This window comes from Delphinapterus leucas, chromosome 8, assembly GCF_059928025.1.
Source record: "Delphinapterus leucas isolate spDelLeu-1000000601 "Yukka" chromosome 8, BTC_Dleu_Yukka2, whole genome shotgun sequence".
In the NCBI taxonomy this organism is placed as follows: domain Eukaryota; kingdom Metazoa; phylum Chordata; class Mammalia; order Artiodactyla; family Monodontidae; genus Delphinapterus; species Delphinapterus leucas.
In genome coordinates, this window is record NC_143136.1 from 14821436 (window position 1) to 14842874 (window position 21439).

General features: G+C 39.7%; 1 long non-coding RNA gene across 2 annotated transcripts in view; it reads left to right on the top strand.

The window, feature by feature from the left end:
- LOC149748514 (uncharacterized) overlaps positions 1–21439 on the top strand; it is an 80769-nt gene that overhangs the window by 27178 nt on the left and 32152 nt on the right. Inside the window, exons 2-4 of one of the 2 annotated variants that reach the window (XR_016394018.1) lie at positions 806–13886; positions 15136–15382; positions 20814–20972. This is a non-coding gene — a long non-coding RNA (uncharacterized LOC149748514). Of the gene's footprint in view, positions 13887–15135; positions 15383–20813; positions 20973–21439 lie in introns of both variants that reach the window. The other variant, XR_016394017.1, reaches the window with a different exon arrangement.

Consider the following 21439-nt stretch of genomic DNA (forward strand, 5'->3'; position numbering starts at 1 on the left):
CCTTCTACTCTGCCATCTTGGTTCCTAATCCGTACTCTCATTTCTTATAATAAATGTTGTGTTCTTAAAAGAATTGCCACCATAATTCACAAACAGTTGTTGAACTCATACTGTGTGAGAAGAAATATGATATGTATGCAATGAGAATGCAAACATTTCTAAGGCAAGTCTTGGCTTTTAACGAGCTCACAGCCAGATAATCACAGAAACAAATATTGAAATACAAGTCTACCAGGAGATTAGTAGAGTTGCTGTTAATACCATCTGGACTGAATACCTGGCTGAACCCCATTAAGGCCTCTCTATAAAGTCCTAGGATTCTGTAGAACAGGTGCAGAGTTCTACTTGTGTTGCCGCTGCCCAAGACAAGATTCATATATAAGTTCCCTTGTTTATTAAATCTGCCACCTACCAGTTGGGAGCTGTCTGCCTCTTTCTTTGGTCTCTCCTTGCCCTCTGTGTGCAGGGGCCAGTTTTGAATTTCACCTGGGGAACTCTTGAGGGTGCAAACCTACAGTGTGCTGAGAGAATAATAATAATAATTGATAATAATAATATATAATGTATATTATAATATATAATAATAATAATGTCTGAGCAGAGTCTTGAAGAAAGTGAAGTTTGCCAAGCAAAAGAAGGGACCAGGGACACACAGAGCAAAGGGAACTACATGTGTACCAAATTAATTATTTCTGTGGGGTGTCTTGCCTAATACTGAGAAGCATTTTGCAAGCCAAAGAATTCCAGGGGTATATCTCTCAACATTACCTGTGTTTTTTTTTGTTTGTTTGTTTTTGTTTTGCAGTTCACTGGCCTTTCACTGTTGTGGCCTCTCCCGTTGCGGAGCACAGGCTCCGGACGTGCAGGCTTAGCGGCCATGGCTCATGGGCCCAGCTGCTCCGCGGCATGTGGGATCTTCCCAGACTGGGGCACGAACCCGTGTCCCCTGCATCGGCAGGCGGACTCTCAACCACTGTGCCACCAGGGAAGCCCCTGTTTGTTTTTATCAGATTATTTCCTCCTCTTCATTAATTTTCCTTCCCTCCCCCCCCCATTATGGTAGCAAGTACTTTACACAAAAACTCTTTAAAATGTTTTTCCCCATGCATTTCATTTTTTGCTGTGTGAATCTTTACAGGCAAAATGTCCCCTGATGTCTTCTGTCCTTGGAAAAGGAAAAGATTGGTGGTACTTTATATCTACAGCCTCCAGGACTGACATTTTCTTCATCTCTCTTCTCATTGTCTCAGGCTCCCTCTTTTCTAATACTATCATGTTCTTATTCTGGTTGTTTGACCACACTCAGTGCCTGCAATATTGAGTATGTTGTCTGTGATCCCTGTGGCACATGAACTTTTTAGAGTCTACCAATGCCATGCACTGAGCTTGGATGATTAAAAAAATGGTTTTTGCCTTTTTGGGGAATATTTTCTCCCATTTGGTAGAGTTGTGCTCATTCAATCAATATGCAAATTTATTTTGTTTGTTCTTCAGATCCCTGGCATTGTAGGCAAATCTTCTTTTGTTAATTAGAGGTTAGATTGCATTTCTTCTTCAAAGTCACTCAACTTTCTGTTTTAAAGAAATGTGATTCCATTCCCACAATAAATGCAACCAAGAACTCTGAGTCAGTCTCAACCAGCTGTACAGTGACAGGGGTGAAGTGTTGCTGATGTTTTTCAAAGACCATAGAAAGTTTAGCTGAATGTGTTTTCCAAGTTGTGCTCTTTTCTCCCATGGATCTCTGAATTATCTGCACTTACTTGAATGAGGGAGAAAGATTGTTCACTTCCCTTGAAGGCTTTTACATTCTTGGTCCTTTATTCAGTTACAACTATATCACATTTTTTTTTATAGCAAATGCACCTAAAGGTGAGGAGGGCTACACAATTTTCTCAAGGTGTCACATCTTATGTAAAGTAAGCAAGTTATGACTTTGGGAAAGATACTTAACCCTCCTTGCATCTGTTTCCTCATCAGTAACATGGGGATAAAAATAGTACCTAACTCAGATGTTCATTCAGCTTAAAATGGCTATATCTATCTGAAAAATCCAGATTATTCTCTGAGATTTGCTCACACTGTTCTGAAACTATTAGGAAATTTGTCTTGTAAGACCATCTTATTAAGCTATAGTGCTTTGCAAAGACCTGTTAGAACATGTTGGATAATCCTGTGTTCAAACAAATGTGCCCCATATTCTTAACTAGCTTGCTTGGGAAAGAGGTTAATTAGATAAATGTTTGGAATAATGTTGCGTCATGCTAATCTTCTTCTAGAGAGTGACTGGAACTTTTAATCAATGCCAGAATGGATTTTGTTATTAAAATGGTTGGAAAGGAAGGTGTGCTTTTGCACTTGAGCAGAGGAGACACTCAACAGATGTATACTGAGCTGAAGTGGAGACTTCATGGAGTCATTGGCTTCTCTGCCCATTGCAGAGACATTGCTGAATGAGAGTCTAGCCCAGGGCTGTGTACCTACTGACCACTTAGCAAGGGTTGATTATATGATGGATTTGTATTTGGTTATTTGTTTATTTTTTAATTTTTATTTTATATTGGAATATAGTTGATTAACAATGTTGTGTTAGTTTCAGGTGTACAGCAAAGTGATTCAGTTATACATATACATGTATCTATTCTTTTTCAAGTTCTTTTCCCATTTAAGTTATTACAGAATATTGATGTATTTGGTTATTAAATCAGCATGCATAGGGTTTCTGAGACAGTTCTCACCTTTATCATTCATATATAGCAAATTGTATACACTTACGCCTTTTACATTTTGGCCCAAACATTTTATTTTATTTTTCTCAATCTAAGTTTTCTGGTTTTATTGAGATATAATTAACATACAGCACTGTATAAGCTTAAGATGTACAGTATAATGATTTGACTAACATTTATTATGAAATGATGGCCACAATATGTTTAGTGAACATCCATCATCTCATTTAGGTGCCAAAAAACAGAAAAAAAGTTTTTTTCCTTGTGATGAGAACTCTTAGGATTGAGCCTCTTAACAACTTTCAAATGTACCATCCAATGATGTTAACTATAGTTATCACATTGTACATTACACCCCTAGCAATTATTTATGCTATAATTGGAAGTTTGTACCTTTGACCACCTTCATTTAATTTCCCCACCCCACCCCTGCCTCCAGTAAGCACAAATCTGCTCTCTTTTTCTATGAGTTTGCTTATTTGTTTTTTGGAGTTCATGTGTAGGTAAGATCATAGAGTATTTGTCTTTCTCTGTCTGACTTGTTTCATTTAGCATAATGTTCTCAAGATCCAACCATGTTGTCCCAAGTGGCAAATGGCAGGGCGTCCTTTTTTAATGGTTGAGTAATACTCCATTGTGTAAATATCACAACTTCTTTACCTATTTATTCGTCCATGGACTCTTAGTTTATTTCCATGTGTTGGCTATTGTAAATAATGCTGCTATGAACATGGAGGCGTGGATATCTCTTCAACATAGTGTTTTTGTTTCCTTTGGCTATGTTCCTGGAAGTGGAATTGCTGGATCATACAATAGTTCTGTTTTTAATTTTTTGAGGATCCTCCATACTATTTTCCATAGTGGCTGCACCAATTTACAATCCCATCAATGGTGCACAAGGATTCCCTTTTCTCCACATATTTGCCAGCATTTGTTATCTCTCGTCTTTTTTATGAGTTGGCTTAAACATTTTAAAGTGGAAATTTAAGGTAATTCCCTGGTGGTCCAGTGGGTAGAGCTCCTCATGTCCACTGCAGGGGGCGTGGGTTTGATCCCTGGTTGGGGAACTAAGATCCTTCAAGCCACGTGGCGTGGCCAATAATAAATAAATAAATAAAATAAATAATAAAGTGGAAACTTAAAGTATGCTCAGGTCAAGTTATTCAGGTTCATTACTAATTTTCTACTGAGATTAAATAGACACTAGTAGCAGAGTTGTAATCAGATCTACTGAGATGATTCAGTTTGAAGTAATCAGCATCTCTACCTAAAGTTAGATCTTTAAAAATGACCCATATTCCATATTTTGTGTGTGAGCATGTGTGAACTTTCACTCTAAGGATTAGAGTATATGATAATGAAAGACATTCTTTCATTGTTAATTGCAAAAAAAAAAAAAAAATCACCTACCTAGTGTAAAAAACTAGGCTATAGTGAGCATTTTTACTCTTAGGTGTCTTAGTGCACATCTACTAGAGCAGCCTAAAAGAGGGATAAGTTCCATAACTTCCAAAAAGAAAGCGAAGTGTTATTAATTTTTGTCTTTGTTCAGAGAAAACAAAAGTTTTGTTTGACTCATAACTTCAGTAATTATATCTGTTACCACTAGAATAATAGTCTCTGGCTCGGAGCGTCAACAGTTAAGGTCTATAGTAATCAATTCCAATGTCCTCTTTAGGGAAACATTGAACAGTTTGGTTTTGACTGATTGCAAATTTCTCTAAGAATTCTTAAAACACCAATCCATTATTTCATTTTCTTACCTGTTTTCTCAACCCTAGTTCAGATCTTGACTGTCTAGTAGGTAAACCATTGCAACAATCTGCTCAGTAATCCTAGTGTTTACCTCCTCCAAGCTAGAGTTCCTGATATACTCTGTAATGTAACAGGCATTTTGTCTTGTTCATCACCACTGGCTCAACACCTAGAGTAATGTCGTACATAGCTGGCACTCAACATGTTTTGCTGAGTAAAAAAATATCTGATTACGATAGCCCCATATTTACCCCTACCCCTCAAAACACCAAATTTTAATGTTTCCCCATTGCATTTACAGAATTAAGTCCTTGGTTCAGCATTCAAGGCCCACCCTAATCTAACTCCAATCTAACTATCTCATCTCATTTCCCATCTGTTATAGACTGCATTCCACGTCACACCCACTCCTTCCTCCATGTTCCAGTTAGATCTAGAAGTTCCCTATTTCCTGAACATGCTCTTCTACTGCCCTGACCTTTGTTCATGTCCTTATTATTGCCTCGAATACTCTTTATCCTAAATCCACATATTAAGTACTACCTACCTTTCAAGGCTCAGCCTAAATAGCACTTCTATGTTCCACGGCGGTTTCATACTTCTTCTGGTCTTTTCATCATAGAGCATACCTGCCCATGTACATGTCACTGTCCTCCCCCTACAATGTAAACTCCACACCTTGTATATTTCTATTTCTGACTGACTGGCCCAGAAATAAAGACACCAGAGTTGCTCAGATAAATATTGTTGAGTGTAATAATACCCACCAACCTGCCCCAAAATATCTCCATTAAATTTAGATTTTGAGGGGCTTTCAGAAACAGTGGCTTTAATTAGAATAAAGCACTATGTTGTTTTAGATTCCCTGGGAAAGATATCACACTAATTCTTTAGTATCTCACTTTGGATTAGTCTGACTGAGCAATTCTATGTCCAGAAACACTCATCTATAAGCCAGGCCTTATTGAAATTATATACAGAAGGGGTTCTCAATACCGGGTAGTCATCAAAATCACCTGGGATATTTTAAAACTCTAACATCCTGAAGGTTCTGATTGGGTAGGTCTATGAGCAGGACCAGGAAAGATTGTTTGTGAACAGCTCTGTGATGATTCTAGTGTTAGACTGGTTTGGGAACTAAAAGGATAGAGAATTTGATGAAAGAAATATTTCTAGGAAGTATGTGGGTAGGAATAACATAAAAGAACTGAGTATTCTGGGTTTGAGGAATGAAAAGGAGGCAGGATGAAAATTAAAGAAAAGGTGAAGGAAAATACACTCACTCATGGAACAAGTTCTCTGAATTGCCCAACCCAGTGGTAGATGGCGGGGATGTCATGGTGAGCAAGGACTTTGCTCTCACTGATGTTTCCTAGTAAGGAAGTTAAATGATCCATGCCTTGAAAAGGAAGAATACTTGGTAATTTTGTGGCAAATGGCAGGACCATCTGACTCAGGGTGTGTATAGTCAGGGGGTGGGGGTGAGGGAGGACATCCAGAGGAAATGGGAGTTAAGTGGAGATGTGAAGTAAGAGTAGGCATAAGATAGGGGCTGAGGAAGACAAAGAGTGTCATGTGAGTTGAGGAGGCCATAACAAACACAGAATACTTGAGAAACAAAAAACCTCATAAAGGCTGGAAGGTGAGGGCAGAGCAGGGAAGGGCTAAGGAGGAAGGGGATGTGAGACACTCACATCAGCGTGATGTTACAAGATGAACATTCTGACTTCAAAGTGAAGAATGGATTTCTACCAGGCTCTGCAGCAGTCACCCAAGTGAGAGAGAATGGTTTGAGCCAGGGCGGTGGCAGTGATGATGGGAAAGGTGGAGAGGGACTCAGGAGGTGGATTGCAGAGGATTTGGAGTAGGTCAAAGAGTAGGAGGACTCAGGGGTGCATCCCACACCTCTGACTTGGACAATCCCAAGGATGAGGCTGCCATTCTCAAGGAACGTGAAGAGGTGCGCATTTGGCAATGGGAAGGAAGATGATTATTTTAAACCACATGATTTTTTAAGGCTTTTTAAAAATTATTTTTATTTTATTTATATATTTTTTATTTTTTAAAATACAAAAACTTATGATTTCAATCCCACTACTGGGCATAAACCCTGAGAAAACCATAATTGAAAAAGAGACGTATCACAATGTTCATTGCAGCTCTATTCACAATAGCCAGGACATGGAAGCAACCTAAGTGTCCATCAACGGATGAATGGATAAAGAAGATGTGGCACATATATACAATGGAATATTACTCAGTCATAAAAAGAAATGAAGTTGAGTTATTTGTAGTGAGGTGGGTGGACCTAGAGTCATCATACAGAGTGAAGTAAAGCAGAAAGAGAAAAACAAATACCGTATGCTAATGCATATATATGGAATCTTAAAAAAAAAATGGTACCGATGAACCTAGTTGCAGGGCAGGAATAAAGAGATAGACATAGAAAATGGACTTGAGGAGACGGGGTGGAAGGGGGAGGCTGTGGTGAAGTGAGAGTAGCATCGACATATATACACTACCAATGTAAAATAGTGGGAAGCAGCAGAGCACAGGGAGATCAACTCGGTGCTTTGCGATGACCTAGAGGGGTGGGATAGGGAGGATGGGAGGGAGGCTCAAGAGGGAGGGGATATGGGGACATGTGTATGCGTATGGCTGATTCACTTTGGTGTACAACAGAAACTAACACAGTGTTGTGAAGCAATTATACTCCAATAAAAATCTATTAAAGAAAATTCTGATCATTTTAGTTTCTGATATCTTGAGTTAGAGTGGCCCATGAGACACTGTCAAGTTACTGAATATGCTATTGAATAAATGGTCCTGAATTTTAGAAGACATTTGGATCAAACAAGCAGTTTGAAAGTCATCAGCATAATTAAATTAATAATAAAAATTACCATTGGAGGGCTTACTACATACAAGCATTGTTAAGTGCTTTATATTCATCATCTCTTTTTTCATAACAGCTCTACAAGGTAAATACTATTATCCCTTTCAAACAAATACGGAAATTGAGGCTTACAGAGGTTAAGTAACTTGCCTAAGTTACATAAATAATGCTTACCATAAATAATGGTAAAATCTAGAATTAAGCCCAGATAGTCTATTCCGTAATGCACTCAGCTACATACCACCCAGATGATCACTGAGAGCATTAGAATAAGTGGTATCTCCCAGGAAGTTTATCTATAATATAACAAGAGAACTCTGCAAGAAGCCTGAGATCCCCCAGTACCACAGGGATGGACAGAGGATGTAGGAACAACCTGTGAAGCAGAAAGGAAACGACAGTGGAGTGAACAATAGTGTGGCCAATGCTGCCAAGATGTCAAGTGGGAAATGGCCTGGAGGGTGACTTGGGTTAAGTGATGAGGGGGTTGTTAGTAAGCATGGTGAGGCTGTTTTAGAGGCATGATGAGAGTAGATGCCAGGCTTAATGGTTTGGGGTGTGATTGGAGACAAGGAAGAAGAGACAGGAAGTGGAGACTGCTCTTTCAGGAAGTTTGTCTGTGACGGAGAGAACACAGAAAGCGTGAAAGTGGGTAGGGATGTAGGGTAAAGGGAGAATTTTTCTTTTAAAGAAAATGGCTAGAGCTGAGCATGCTGATGGAATCACATATTATTAGGATTGAGTTGGTAGTGAAGGAGAGGTTGAAAATAGGGTAGCAAGGGGGCATACTGGCAGACGGATAAAGAGAGAAAGGACAGGATCGGTAATAGAGGTAAAAGGGTTTACTGTATTTAGGATCAGGAACAACTTTTCCATCATCACAGGAAGGAAGAACAGCTCGGGGCAGATGTAAGTACGTTTGCAGAATCGGTTTAGAAAATTCATGGAGCTCTTGTCTGACGGTACCAATTTCCCCTGTAATTTTCAGAGAGGGAGAGGGAGATGTGAGCGTTAGGGTATGGAATGCCATGGAAGATTAGACTATCCCCTCTGGGAAGACATGACTGAATGAACTGTCAGGAGGTATTAGTGCCCAACCTGTCAAAATGGCATGGATGAGCATTCCTCATACGCGCTGCATGGTTCTGTCAGCAGAGCCTAGTGGTCAGGCTGTAGGAGAGGTGAACGGTGAGACTGCCCTAAAATTCAGACATGATTAACTGCTTCTATAATACTCACTATTCTCCCTTCCTCCTTGCTAACAGAGCCCTGTTTTTGTTTAGGTGACCACTCTCTTCACTTTAGGCATATTCTTCAAGGGAGGCTGGTCCTGATTAGTCTCAACCAACCATGGTGGTCCTTGTCAATGACTGATTTGGGCAAAGGCATGAGCATGTGATGAAGTCTAAGCAATGAGGTGGATTCCACAGACAGGAAGATGTTTTCTTACTTCTAAAAAGAGAGAGAAGGAAGAGATGGTCACTTTTCTACCTTGGGATGCTGTCTTGCCTGCAGGTGCTGCTTGGAAGTAGCCTGAAGGCAAGGTGACATATAAGGATGCAGGGTTCAAAGGTAGAACTGGGTCCTTGTTAACATAATTGAACTAGTGGCCTTCTTGTTATGTGAGATAATTACCTTACCGCTTATGTCATTTTGAATAGGAGTTTTGCTATTTGAATCTGATACACAAGATGAGCACATTGGAAAGGTAGTGGTACAAAAGACATTGAGGATATTGGCTAGATCCTGCTTGAGGTGATGGACCCTGCAGTCTAAGATGGAGAGGGAAGGAAATGATGACAGGAGAGGGCTGAGAGAATGTAAGGGCTCTTGGTCTGGAAGTCACAAAGAAGTCAAAGAGATAATGCCTTAGGAGTAGTGGAGTGAGAAAGATGGAGAAACTGGAGAGAGGAGAACAACTGAACTTATTCAGATACTTTGGGATTTTCCTAACATTGTCATATTTGAAGATCCATTTGGTTCTTTATTTTAGTGACTGTGAGTATCCCCACAAAAGATTTAGTATGGAATCTTGTCAGCAGAAGTGAGAGAGGCAAGAGTGTCTTGTCACCTTTCATATGTTTTGGAAATAAAGAAGAAAATGGTATATTTTAGAAAACATTTGTGGGGAGAAGAGCTTTTAATAGGGAGCTACGAACTGTATATTTCCACCCAGACTCCAAGCCAACTGGACAAGATGGTAATTAGCAAGACACACTATTGTTCACTCTTACACACTTCATAGCCCAAGCTTGATTCACAGAAACTACAAAACAGAATAGTTACTGTGAAGCAGTGCATTTGTGTGGGGCATTTACTTTTAATGGAAAAATATGTGTTACGGCATTCATAGTATAATTGCCTGACTGCTCCTGCTGTCCCCATTTCTTTCACTGCTACCATTTTTATAACAGATTATTCTTCTGGAAATAGTGCCCAATATTTTATTCATACTGTGTGTATAACAAGGAATGCTGAATTCAGAGGGAAGTTGTGTTTCTGACGAGGGCCCTGTAACTATACCTTGTGACATATAGAAGCACTTCCATTTTCCCACTGCTGTCCATCTTTCTTCTTTTAATTGGTGCATTTCATACTCCATTTCTTCCTCCAGCCTTTTCTGATTTATAAGAAAATAATTTCCCACAGATAAAAGCACTCACTACACTCTTGGAGTGTCTTGGAGTCTTCTCTGAGTAATATTGTGAAGACATTCTAGCTGTCTTTTAAAATCACCTTTCACTTTTTATTTCCAGAAGATTCATGCCCTTAATGTCCAAAACTGTCCACTGTGCAACTTACCTAATGTCCTCACCTGTCTCCTGTCCTTGAAGAATTTAGTTATCTACAATAAATGATCCCAGCTTGTATTCATGTTAAGCTACTCCTGATAAAAAATTTCGTAATGAGTTATCATTCTTATGGGCATGATCATTTAGCAAGGGGATATAAAGTGATAGAAATACCTGGCTTCAAAAGAATAAAATTACTAATAATTGACAACAGAGCAATATATCAAGTATTTGGGCTGGGGAGATAGGTTAGTGTTCATTGACCCCACAAGGTCGATGACAACTGACATGGCTTAATTTGTTCTAAGTAAAGTCTAATTCCATGAAGAAGTAGATATTATTTACATTATAAAAGGTTTTTTAATTTATTTTTGTCATTTAGAAGCTGTATCAGTCAGGATAGGCTATGCTATGCAGCAGAAACAAATAACCAGAAATCATAGATTTATTTCTCAATCAATGACCATTGTACAGAAAGTCTCCACTAATCATAGTCACTCAAAGACCCTGGATGTTAGAAACACTATGTTAACATCATGTGCTTCCAGGTTCCAGGATCACCCCAGCTAGGGGAAGAGAATGAAGAAGTATATCATGGTCGGGCTCTTTTTGTTGGCCAGATAAACTCTCATGGCTGTGCTTAATGTCAAAGGAGATAAAAGAGAGCAATGCTCTATGGCTCAGAAAGCAGACAGCCAGAAATATTCAATGAACAGAACTAATAACCTCCACAGAAGAAATGCATACTCCTTGAAGAAAAATTTAAAAAGACAAAAGAAAAAGTAAAAACAATTTGTTTTAGTCTGCTCAGGCTGCAATAACAAAATACCATATACTGGGTGGCTCAAATATCAGAAATTAATTTTCTTACAATTCTGGAGTCTGAGAAGTCCGAGATCAAGAAATGGCCTGATCTGGCTCTAGAGCTCTGTTCCCAGCTTGCAGATGGCCACCTTCTTGATGTGCTCTCGCATGGTCTTTCTTTAGTGTGCCTGTGAGGTGAAGAAGGGGGGGCAGTTCTCTTGGGTTTCTTCTGATAAGGATATTAGTCCTATCAAATTAGGGCCCTGCATTTATGACCTCATTTAAAATGGCTTACCTCTTAAAGACCCTATCTCCAAAGAGAGTCACATGGAGGTTAGTGCTTTAACATATGCAGTCTTGGGGGGACACATTCAGTTCATAATAAAAATATTGTAGTTGCAATTTTAGTAACGAGGAGGGCTAAATAGTTGTAGAAACTCTTCTTTCTACCAATAACTGAAATTCTGGCCCGACTATAATAAACACATTTATTTTGGTTTGAAAGAATGAGGACTCCTCAGATATTAAGAGAGAATTTGGTTGACCTCAGACCAAGATGTAACATAGGAGGCTCCTGAATTGTCTTCCTCCCGTAGATGTACCAAATGTACAGCTATGTATGGAGCATTTCCCTCTGAGAATGATAAGTGTTGGCAAGGACATGAAGAAAAGGGAACACCTGTGCACTCTAGGTGGGAATGTAAATGGGTTCAGCCAGTATGAAAGACAGTATTGAGAGTCTTCAAAAAATAAAAAGTAGAACTACTGTATGATCCAGCAATTCCACTTCTGGGTATTTATCTGAAGAAAATGAAAACACTAACTTGATAAGATATCTGCATCTGCATGTTCATTGCTGCATTATTTAAAATAGCTAAGATACGGAAATAACCTAAGTGCCCATCAATGGACAAGTAGATAAAGAAATAGTAATGGATAATAATGGAATATTACCCAGCCACAAAAAGGAATGAAGTCTTGCCATTTGTGTGCAACACATGGCCAGACCTCGGGGGCACTATGCTAAGTGAATTAAGTCAGACAGAGTAAGACAAATACCGCATGATCTCTCTAATATGTGGAACCTAACAACAAATGAAACCAAGTTCATAGATACAGAGAATAGATTGGTGGTTGCCAGAGGTGGGAGAAATGGGTAAACTGATTTTTATTACTTTAAATAAATTAAATAAAAAAGAATATATATGTGTAGTGACAGATGTGTTCATTAGCTCAAAAGTGGGAATCCTTTCACAAGTTATATGTATATCAAATCATTATATTGTGCACTTTAAATATATTACAATCTTATTTGTCCATTATACCTCAATAAAGCTGAAAGAAAAAAAGAGAGGAAGAGAGAATTCGAGATCAAAGGGGAAGCTTGAAGAGAAACTCATTTCTCAGACATCTTACCAGATGGGTCCCAACAGAATAAAGTGGGTCCCAATAGAATACAGTGTAAATCATTCTAAGGAACCTGGCACAATTAGCATAGGAAGTCACTTGAAATCTCATCATCCAAAGACAAAAGCTGGTTAATATGTTGGTAAAATAGCCTCTAGGGATTTTTTCTACACGTAGTTCTTTTTTTAACATAGTTACACTCCTAATATTTTGTGTCATGGAAAGCTAAGATTTTCTGCAAAGGGAACATAAATTGCTGAACAACATAACTGAGTTACTGCAGTAAACATTTTTTTCCCCACCCGCAGCACTTTCTTCTGAAATGGGAAATGATTTTTTTCTCCCCTAAACCTTAGAAATATGGCTATCTTCTGCTGTAAAAAGGGGGGGGGGAAATGAAGAATTAAAAGCAAAAGAATTTAGAGAAGGGTGGAGAGAGAAAATAAGAACCTCAAAAGACGCTGTTGATCTCAGTGTAGTGTTAACAAGTGTAAGATCATTTCCATTTGATTGATTTATGCAGGTATTCTTCTAAGCAAAGGGGCCTTCTCATCAACTCAATACCCTCTGTATCTGTGTTTCATTATTTCTTGCTTCATGTCTAATTAGATTGGAAGATGGATTATTTCCCCAGAAAATCTGTAAAAAGATCATACATCTGGAGGCTGTTTGGATGAGTTCTGTGTCGACACTTCTGTTCTTCCTGTGCAGGAGGCATAATGGGGACAGAATGAGTGGACACAGATGATAGTTTGCTATTAAGTAGTTTCAGTTTCTTTTCAGAAATCTGAACTGCTCTTCCTTAGTCATAATGCACCTCCTTGGGCAGGGTGAACAAATGTAGACAACTGCAAAGGCTTTACCCAGCAGGCCTTGTGGATGTGGGGAAGCTGCCCTCCTCACATCAGACTTGGTGCATGGCAGTGTCTGAAGGAACTAAGGTTCTCAACCCCCAGCTGGTCTGCTCTTTATGCATATCTGCATTCCAAGCCAAGGCACCTCCATTTGGAGGCCTCCAAAAAGAGTCGGGGCTTCAGGACATCTTAGCCACTCTGACTCAATACTTTTTCTCTTCTAGCCCTTCCTTCTCTTCCTCCTCCCAGCCCCTGGGTCCAAAAAACAGTAGGACACTTTTGTTCTGGGATCTTCTCCTTCCCTCCAATCTGTGACGCATGTCATTTGTCCTTAGCCTGGTGCTGTGCCCTGGGGAGAAATGGACCATCATAGGCATGGAAGCTGACGCCCTTTCCCCCTTTCCTGTTAGTCCTCTTGCTTATAGTATCACAGCAAGTGAATAAAGGCTTGATACTTTCAGTTTGACTCATTGTCTTCACTGACCATCTTGATGCCTCGCAGCTCTCTAGCACTGTCTGCCCCTGTTGTGATAAACCTTGAAGTTTGTGCAGGGTGGAGATGCCACAAGACTGAAGCAGCCTGGAATTCAGAGCCACCACTTGGAAAACAGTGACCTTGGAGAGTGTCCCAGGCCCACAGCAGACTTGGGTGGGTGAGCAATCAACTTTCATTGAGCCACTGAAATTTTGGTGCTGTCTTTTACCATAGCGCAACAAAGCTGATCATAATTGAAATGGATATAAGACTAGACATGCTAACACTTACCTTTCTCGAACTGTGGACAAGTCCAAGATGGTGGGAGAGTCAAAGAGATAAGAGATGGCCCAGCACTGAGTGACGTTCAATGCAGCAGTCACAGATAACCCACTGGCTACCACGGTCCAGTGAATGTCAGGCTCTCCCCAGACTCCAGTTTTATTATTTACTCCTCAAAGTGGGCAAGGGAAAGTGGGCAGGTGACAGAGAAGGGCAGGAAAGTATTAAAATAATGTTTCCTTTAGGAAGCAAAGCAGAAATCCTGTAGTGAAAACTGTGCTGCTTCATTCCTTACATACGAGGGTTTGGGTCATGCCCCCCCGCCTCCCCACCCCCCAACCATGAGCCACATGACAAAGGTGTTGGCTGAGGATGAGGGCAATCTAGAGTGAGAGGTGGAGGAGGGAATGAGAGTTCCAGTTATGATGTCAAAGTGAACTGTAGCCTCACGAGCTATAATTTCCCTGTCCATGTTTATTGAGATGTAATTTACATAGAACATTGTAAAAGTTTAAGGTGTACAATGTGATGATTTGATACATGTATATGTAGAGAAAGGTTTACCACAGTAAGGTTAGTTAATACATCCTTTACCTTACATAACTACCATTTTGTTGTTGTTGCTGTTATGATGAGAATATTAAAGATTTAATCACATAGCAACTTTCATGTGTACAATATAGTATTGTCCATTATAGTCACCTGGTGATATAAGTTGCCTAACTCTTTTAAGTTCCCCAGGAAACAAGGCCACCCAGGATCTTTGAGAATCTGTTCCCAAATGGGTCAAACTTACCGTATGACACATGTACTCCCCGTAGGTTGAGGTGCAATCGGGTTACAGACATGCTTCCCCCTCTGTCCAAACCTGCCTTCTCCATGTTCTTACAGGTCTATCTTCTGAGAACACTTCTCAATAAACCTTCTGCATACATTTCTCCACCTTAATGTCTAGTCCTAAGGAGCCCAATGTAAGGCAATTCCCCTGTGAAAAGTTGAAGGGGAGACTAGATATTGGCTTTCAATACCAGAGATTTCCTATTTAGAACTTAGAAAATGTAATGAGCATAAGTGATGAATGCCCAACATGTGCCTTGTTCTGAGCAAGATTATTCTTTTTAATGTGATTCTCACACCCTAGTATGGAAATCGAGCTTAAGGAGGTGAAGTGAATGTTCCAAAGTCCTTCCCGAACTGCCTAATCACAAAGCTGAGACTTTTTCCACTATGGCTTTATGACAAAAGCCAGAGTTGGATAGAAGAAACTCAGACAAGAAATGTAAACAGGTGTGGAAATACTACCAGAGTGCCAGGCAGAGCACAGATCTCTCTGGGTGATGTTCAACCTTCAGCTGAGGCTGTTTCTACATGGAGCACAGTTGATGAAGGTAACATGTTGAACTGGGCTGTGTCTGGCACCTGCTCACTGTTCATTTTGAGGGAACTGGTTTTATCTGCTCTTTACACTCTCAGCAAACTGGCCTTTCTCTCTTCTTTGCTGTCTTGTATCCCCTGCCCACCTCTAATTGTGGGTTGTTGTTTTTTTTTTTCCCATAAAAGTGATTCAGAAAGCATTGCTAAGAGTAATGAATCCTCCCTCCAGCAGGACTGACCTTATTTTTCTTTTCTCTGATTTGAGGAGTTTTTCCAGAAGAAAATATGTTGGATTCAAAAATCTCATCACTATGGCCCTGGAAGCGGTGATTCCCTGGTTCCAAAATACAGTGATTTTTTTAAACTTCTGTTAACTAGAATACCCAGAGCATGGAGTATCCTGTTTACTCAACTTTAATTTGTTACTAAAATCTTTCACAAGTACATGTGGATAAAAGTATGAGCCCACTCCTCTGCTTTAGTTTTAATATAGCATAATGATTCAGAGTAAATCTTTCTTTGATGATTCAGAGTTTTATTTCAAAGTAATCTTTTTTTATGGAACAATCCTATAAATGTAGACGGTATAGAAAATTGAGATGAATATGTGCTAACTGCTAGATAGTCCCTGCAATCTATTGTAAAGAAATCTGTAATATCATTGTTACTTTTCTTTTTTTTTAAATAAATTTATTTATTTTATTTATTTTTGGCTGCGTTGGGTCTTCATTGCTGCACGCGGGCTTTCTCTAGTGGCGGTGAGCGGGGACTACTCTTCTTTGCGGTGCGCGGTCTTCTCATTGCGGTGGCTTCTCTTGTGCCAAAGCACAGGCTCTAGGCACACAGGCTTCAGTAGCTGTGGCACGAGGGCTCAGTTGTTGTGGCTCGCGGGCTCTAGAGCTCAGGCTCAGTAGTTGTGGTGCATGGGCTTAATTGCTCTGCAGCATGTGGGATCTTCCCGGACCAGAGCTCGAACCCGTGTCGCCTGCATTGGCAGGCAGATTCTTACCCACTGCTCCATCGGGGAAGTCCCATTAGTTTTCTTTAAAGATAGTATTTGAGAAACAAAACAAAATTTGCTTAATGAAAAGTATTGAGGTATTAGTTACAGTCTAGTCAATTGATGTTTTACTGAACAGATTAAAAGCCTTATACATTACATGTTTTTAGATGAGTTGGGATATAAAAATGAAAAAATAAACCAAAACACTCCTAAAATGGAGCTGACTGAAGGTCTGGGTACCCCTCCACCTTTTTTTTTTTTTTTTAATGTACAGAATCACTTTAAACTTCTTAATTGAAGATGTTTGATAAGCCTGTTTTCACAGAACTACAACTTTTGGTGCATTTCTCTGGTTAATTATTGGCTTGCTTTTCTTTTTTATTGGCTTTTATTGATTTCCTCTGGACACATGCAGGGCTGTTCAATTTCAACACAGAAAGTGTTGTGTCCCCCCTTGGTGAGCTCCCATTGTTTTATAGTCAGGAAATTTTCCTTTGGGAGTTGCCTGTGGAGCTCTCTCAAAGAAAGAGCAAGACCTAAGAAAATGACAGATGTTATCATTGTCAAGGAGAACCTCTGCCTCTATTAATATTGAATAGATTCCAAAGTGATGAAAATGGAACTTTTATCCTTTTAACTTCAAATCCTTTGCATTTCTTAAAACAAAGAAACCAACATTTTAAATTAAATACACAACTCATATAAAAGGTAAAATAGCCTATGAAAGATATATAAGAAGAGATATTTAAGGTATAATTTGTTTGGAAAACAAAAGTAAAATTAAATAAAAAAGGTCAACTCTGAGCACCCTCGATTTCTACCACAAGTAACTTGGAGCAACCTCACTTGATTTATCTTCAGTAGTCTTCTCATTTTATTTTAGGGATGTCCTCTGAGACCATTTGGTCTTTCTCAGTGAGGTTTTCTTAGAACAAGCCTCCAGGCTCAGTGTAAAAGCTGAAAACTGCTGGCCCCTAGTGCAGCCCTCTCAACAATTTTGTTTGGCCACCACTGAAAAGTAAATATTTTACAGTTGAATGTCCTTAGGCAGGAAAGGCCAGCGACATTTGACCACGTTTGTCAAAACTCCTTTATCTGTGAGAACCCAGAGACACTTGAGTCTGAGACCTCTGTTTCCCAGTAAGGGATAAGCTGTTTTCTGGCACATCTTAAAATATAGAACATGTGGAATATTAGAGGTGGAAGAGATCTTGTCAGAGATATGGGGTATGTTGGGGTATTTGGTGAAAAGGGAAACGAGACCCAGAGGGATTAAGCAAATTAATCCCAGAGCTGTTTGGAAACTTGGGTTTCACAAGGAAGAGACTCATTACCCCCCCCATGTAGCTTCCATTCCTAAGACTATACATATAGTCATTACTCCATGGACACAAGTGTCAGTGTCATGGTGCACAGGCAGTACATTATGGTGGTTAAGAACATGGATTTTTGTGCCAGATTAAAACATCATCCCATTACCTACTATGTGTGTGAGCTTCCTGATCTGACAAATGGGAATAATAGCTGTATCTGCCTCATAAGCTTTTTGCAAATACTGACTGAGTTAATAAATATAAAACTCTTAGAATAGTTTATGGCACTCAGTAAGTACTGAGTGTTGATTATTATCATTCATTCATTTATTAAGCATTGAAAGAACATTTTCTATGTTCAAGGCACTGTAGTAGGTCCTGAATATTCAACTGTGGACTAGACAGTGCCATTCTTCAAGGAGCTAACGATCTAGTAGTGTGGGTGCTCTGACACTACCAAAGCTTAATGCAAAGGCTAGCTTTCAACATTAGATGGGAGCCTCATCTCTTCATATCAGGTGTCATTTCTTTTAAAAAAAAACTACTGTAAAGAAAAAGGTAAAATTGGCAAACATGTTTTAGTAATGAAAAGCATTTTTCTGTGTGTCTGATAAGACAGTTGAAATTGAAGTCTTTTGAGAAAATCACCTGAGAACTGCACATACTGACTTGATAAAGCTCCTGTTTCTAGGGATATGGCCTATTTCACGTTGGAAATGTGAAGGATAGTGAGTGCCCAGTATTTTTTTTTCAAAGATATATCCCTTCTTTAATGCAAACTGAAATCCTCTTAATTCCAGGTTGTCTTATTAAGTTAGGAAATGTGGGGTGGAGTAGGGGAAGTGGTTATCAAGACCTTAGAGCCTGAGGTCCCTGTTACTTCATACAGCAGACAGTGTGCTCTCAAACCCAGCATCCTGTTTGGTCCAAGCAGGCCACATGACTCCAGGAAGGCCAATCAGGGCTAATGAGATTCATTCCTGGCAAGTGGTTTGTATTATCAGGAGAGCCTTGGGACTGTAAAGCTAACAGATGGATCCTACTAACATGCTCTGAGTCCTGAATTAAGCCACACTTGAAACCTCAGGACTGTTCTGTTATGTGAGTCAATATATTCCCTCTCTGTAAACCTATTAGGCTTGGGTTTGATGTTTTTGTAAGCAACTTTGGCGGACTCCCTGAACTTAATAGTTTCAAACAAATGTTTTAAAAGTAAACATATAGTGGCCTGAATGTATCAATAGAAACCTGTCCATTTGTAAATAATCAGACTTATTTGCATACAGCTGGATGGACTCTACCCTATCCAGAGAGTAATTTGAACCATCGGCTTTGACTTGAGATAAGGAGAATAAAGAACACAGGTTCCATGTTCAGGGCGACTGTACCAAAAACTTGAGAATTCCTGAAGGTACAGCAAGAAATTAAACTTGAAAGTATGCAACCTGGCATTATAAGACATTCTTTTATGGAAGCAACTTGCTGTGGCAATTTTGGACTGGCATAATTGACTCTGGAGACAGACCTCCTGGGCGTGAATCCTGTTTGGCCACTTATTAGTAGTGAGATCTTGGACAGGTTATTTCATTTTTCTGTGCCTCAGTTTCCTCATCTGTAAAAAAGGATAATAATAGCACCTATTTAAAGGAGGTTTTACAAACCACATTTGCAAAATATAGATGCCATATAATTTTTTTTAATTACAGATATATAAGGTAATAAGCCAGACCTATGAATACTGACACATCTTCCCCCCAACATGACACTATTTGGCCTGAAATAGAATACAAAGCAGTGACCCCAAAGTTCAATGCAACTCTGATTCTTCCTTCAGACTACCTGGGCTATTGAGACACCGAACTTTGGGTTTCTATGATGAACAGTGATGGATTCAAGAGCCCAATCAACTCACACTACTACATTTCTGGAAGCTTAGGCCCATCTTTTGCAAGGTCTGCTTGCTGGTTCATGACTAAGACATGATGAAAAAAATTCACTTGAGGCCAGTGGTCATTTTCACCTGGGCCAGTCTTTGTGACCTGTTGGCTCAAAAGTAATAGAGTCATTTCTCAAAAAGAGTTTGACAATAATATTTTAATAAGTACTAAAGAAAATTTTTTGGCTAATTCTGCCTCATGTGACCATGGAATAAGTAGATGTTTTCATTACCATATGCACCTTTTCAACATGTTTTGAGACATTTCAATTCATTCCAAGATCCCTGAAGCCATTTGACATTTATAGTTAGGTTCACTTATCTTTATCTTTACCTGCATCACTTTCCCTTGTGGATGTCAAATCCCACTTTGTTTTAGCCTTTGAAAGGGAACAAACCTTTGATAACCCAGAAAAACAGCCTAAAGCTATTTTATTTTTTTTTAAATTTATTTTTATTTATTTGTTTGTGGCTGCATTTGGTCTTGGTTGCTGCGCGCAGGCTTTCTATAGTTGTGGTGAGCCGGGGCTACTCTTTGTTGCAGTGCACGGGCTTCTCGTTGCGGTGGCTTCTCTTGTTGCAGAGCATGGGCTCTAGGTGCGCGGGCTTCAGTAGTTGTGGCACATGGGCTCAGTAGTTGTGGCCTGTGGGCTCTAGAGTGCAGGTTCAGTAGTTGTGGCACACGGGCTTAGTTACTCCGTGGCCTGTGGGATCTTCCCAGACCAGGGCTTGAACCCATGTTCCCTGCATTGGCAGGCAGATTCTTAACCACTGTGCCACCAGGGAAGCCCCTAAAACTATTTTCAATAGTGTTGCTTCATTACTATATTATAGGTAAGGTAAACAAGATTCAACAGGTACAATAGTATTAAAAAGTATCTAATAAGATCAACTTCTTTTTGTGCAGCATACTGAATTGCACCCTTTTTAATAAAGTTCACAGAAATAAGCAAATATCTTTTTAATTGGGTTTTTGTATTAGACTTCTACAATCCATACTAATAGTTAAAAGAGCTATCAGTTTATAAACTTAGAAACTGTCAAATAAAATGGAAATAGATAAAATGTTTTATTGCTAATATATGACTTCATATGTTGAGTCAATTATTCTCTTTGCTAATTTGACTAGCTTTAGCTTTTCTGGTTACTTAGATTGACTTTCTCTGTCTTCATTTTACCCTCCTTCTATTTAGAGAAGTTAGAAAGCTAGGATTATGCTTCAATATGGCAGAGGAGTAAGACATGGACATCACCTTCCTCCCCACAAATACATCAAAAATACATCTACATGTGGAACAACTCCTACAAAACACCTACTGAAAGCTGGCAGAAGACCTCAGACTTCCCAAAAGGCAAGAAACTCCCCATGTACCTAAGTAGGGCAAAAGAAAAAAGAAAAAACAGAGACAAAAGAATAGGGATGGGACCTGCACCTCTGGGAGGGAGCCGTGAAGGAGGAAAAGTTTCCACACACTAGGAAGCCCCTTAACTGGTGGAAACATGGGGTGGGTGAGGGGGAAGCTTTGGAGCCATGGAGGAGAGTGCAGCAACAGGGGTGCAGAGGGCAAAGTGGAGAGATTCCTGCACAGAGGATCGGTGCTGACCAGCACTCACCAGCCTGAGGGGCTTGTCTGCTCACCCACTGGGGAAGGTCGGGGCTGGGAGCTGAGGCTTGGGCTTTGGAGGTCAGATCCCAGGGAGAGGACTGTGGTTGGCTGTGTGAACACAGCCTGAAGGGGTCTAGTACATCACAGCTAACAGGGAGGGAGTCTGGGAAAAGGTCTGGAGCTGTCTAAGAATCAAGACACCATTGTTTTAG